Source organism: Crocodylus porosus, unplaced genomic scaffold (genome assembly GCF_001723895.1).
Source record: "Crocodylus porosus isolate Cpor-Errol unplaced genomic scaffold, CroPor_comp1, whole genome shotgun sequence".
Lineage (NCBI taxonomy): Eukaryota > Metazoa > Chordata > Crocodylia > Crocodylidae > Crocodylus > Crocodylus porosus.
The window spans coordinates 9,448,200-9,451,378 of NW_017728932.1; positions in this window are offsets into that span (position 1 = coordinate 9,448,200).

Sequence of the window (3,179 nt, forward strand, 5' to 3'; positions counted from 1 at the left end):
ATGGAGGGAGGCCGTTAACAGCCTGTTTGCAAATGCCTGCGACCAAGGTAGCTGTGCCTAAGCAGTTGTAACTTAGGCTGGGTGGAGTTTTCTCTTTGATTCTTTTAAGCATTATGGTGCCTTGCATTAGGGGAAGTTCCCCAGGTTTCAGGGGATATATTCTAGCCATTATGGTTGCTTTGTTTTATTACACTAGCATAAGGCTGATTACTGTAACATAAATATTTCACCTGCTTCATTTATATTTATTGACATTCAGGAAACTCTGTTGCATCCCTTATAACTCTTCCGAATAGATTCTTTTTCAAGGCAACTAATCTCTTTGGGTAGGGCCTGTCATTTCCTGTCTGTATTTGCAGCGCTTTGCACAATGAGGCTCCGGCCTACTTAAGTTGTCTAGGTGCCACTGGAATATAAATGTTAAATAATAATGGTGATGATGTTTTCTCTGGTGCGGAGGGCACAGAGGGGAATCTATTCAGCACTGTTCCTGTTTGGCCTGTAGAGCACACTGCGCTTTTGCAGAAGATTTGTGACTTTTTTTTTTTTTATTCCTTTTTAAAGGGAGAGATGACAACTCACCCTGCCAGGTATTGCAGTTCTGCAGGAACATTGTCCAAATGCTTTGTTGTCTTTGCTGCAACCGAAGGCACGGGTTCCAGCAGTGTACCAAGGGGAGCGGGAGCAGGGCACCACACCAAGCACTGATGTTTGAGGGGGTACAAGAGTGATGGCTACCGTTGGCCCAGCTGCCACAGTTGCCCAGGGTGCAGAAACTATTTGTTAGACCTATGGTGACTGCAGCTCATGTAGATACATCCGTAGCTTTAAACTGTCTCCTGTGAAACTACAGTATCCTAAACCTCATCATAGATTGTCTGTCTGCCTATCTATCTCAATCCCCTGTACTTATTGCCATCCTTTTGTGGTTACGCTGCTTACCAGTGCCTGCTGTAGCCAGTTTAAAGTGAGTTTGGCTCTGTCAATGTGAGTTGTAGTTGGTCTTTTGACCAGAGCGCAGACATACCTTGAGCCCCCTTTTGAAAAGGGACTTTTTGCAAAGGTATTTAGGCATCTCAAGATGCAGTTTGGTGCTTAGTAGGTTTTTCAAATTGCCTAAACAGGTTAGTGGCCCAATTTTCATTGAAAAGCAAAGGGATTTAGGAACTTAAGCTGCATAAATACTTACGTTCCTAGGCTCTTTTGAAAATCCAGCAAGGTGTCTATATGCATCCTTAGGGGCCTAAATACCTTTAAAAATCTGAGCCTTAGGAGCCCGGGTTTCATTAGAAGTCAGAGGGTCTTTGTGTTCTGCACACTTAAAATATTTACAAAGCAGGGCTTCCCCCTAAGTGGTACTTTTGAAAATCTTACCTCTACATTTAAAAAGCAAAAATGTTCAACTTATTCCTAAGTGAGATATTAATGGAAATGGGTAGACACAAAATGCTAACTCATAGGCCCATAATAAGACTCATTAATTATATTGAATTTTTCATCTGTGAATGCCAGAGCCTTTCACACAAAAAGATGAGTGTTTTCCCTATTTTAGACACAGAGGGCATCTATACATATGCTTCAAGCTGAAGGGTGGAGGTGCTTTAATTAGAGCAGCTTTGAGAGCTGTTATAATTAAAGGTCCCACGGCATGACCTGTATTTAGCATCCCATGCATCAAAATGGCGGCAGGGACGCTTTAACTAAAGCTCATTCTGCTCCCATTTTGAAACGCGGGGATGCTAAATGCACATAACACCATGGCTGCTGGAGCATGCTAATTAGCATGCTCCAGCAGGCTCACGGCAGACTTGATTAATCAAGTCTGGTCCAACGTGTGTTAACTAGCACACATCATAGCTGATGCCTGTTATGTGTATAGGTGCCCAGAGAGGTGAAGTTATTCACCTGAGGTGACATAGCAGATCTGCAGGTGACGTGAATTGTTATAGCTTCATTACCACTAGGGGTCTAGCATCCTGCTCTTGTGGCCCATACACTGAACCACACTGCTTGTTTAAAAGGACGTCTCAGCACTGTCCTTAATGGATTTTATTGGACCACCCACCCAGATCTTGTTACGATTCCAGCAATAAAAGAACCTAATAAAGAGAATAAGTTTAGATCCCTTTTAAGGATTTACACGATTTATCATATGAACTGGAACACCTGAAAGGTCTGATCCTGTGAGGTACTGAATGCTTTGGCTTCAATACAGGGTTTTGAAGTCAGTGCCACTATTCATATGTTTAAAGTTAATCAATCTAATTTAGTGGCGCAGGGCTGGAGTCCCACTTTGCATGACTAAACTTAAAGTTTAAAAAAAAAATTTCAGTCATTCCCAAAGGTTAATAACAGCAGTAAATTGTTTTGACTAGCAGGAGACTGAGTAAATAGCAGGTGGGAACTGAGAGAAATGAGATGGGTCACAGTGACATTTTTTATTTTAACTCTGTCTTTCGTTCCATTGTGTTTCCGTATGGACCAGGTACACAGCTGTTGTATTGTGCTGGCAAGAAGGAAGAGAAAATAGATGAGGCTTAGAAAAATGATTCTTGGTCCCACGAATGACATAGGGGTCTTTGGTACTATCTCAGCATGAGTCATCCAGAAAAATAAGATTTCTTGAATTTCAGTTAGAATGAAAAAATTGTTCCCTTGAACAGAAAAATGCCCCTCTTTATGCAGTCTTGAAATGTCTTCCATGCTATCCCTTAGATTTATACCTGTATATTTTTCTTGTGCTCCTTCCCTAATACCTATTTCTTGCAACAAACCTTTCTGTAATGGCCTTTGAGACTCCAGAATCCCTTTTTCAACTCAAGGCTGTAGCTATACCCATTGGATGCACCATTCTCTGCTATGCTGGGAGCTCCTAGAGCCACAGACAATATTCCTGATTTTCTTCTTGCCTGCATCACTGTAAGTCTATTAACACTATTGTAACTAGAAGGATAATGAGACTTACTGGCCATGTCTACAAGAGATGCTGACTGTGCAGTAGCTCATGACTGCTGTGTAGGAGTGTCACGTGGCAGGAAGCGTGACCCGATGCTAATGCGCAGTAGTCATAAGCTACGGTGCAGACAGTACCACAAAATAGCCATTCCTTGGTGCGACTGCAGTAACTCCAGTTACTATGCAGTCTTTCAGTATTTGTTTATACAAGCACTAAATCACTG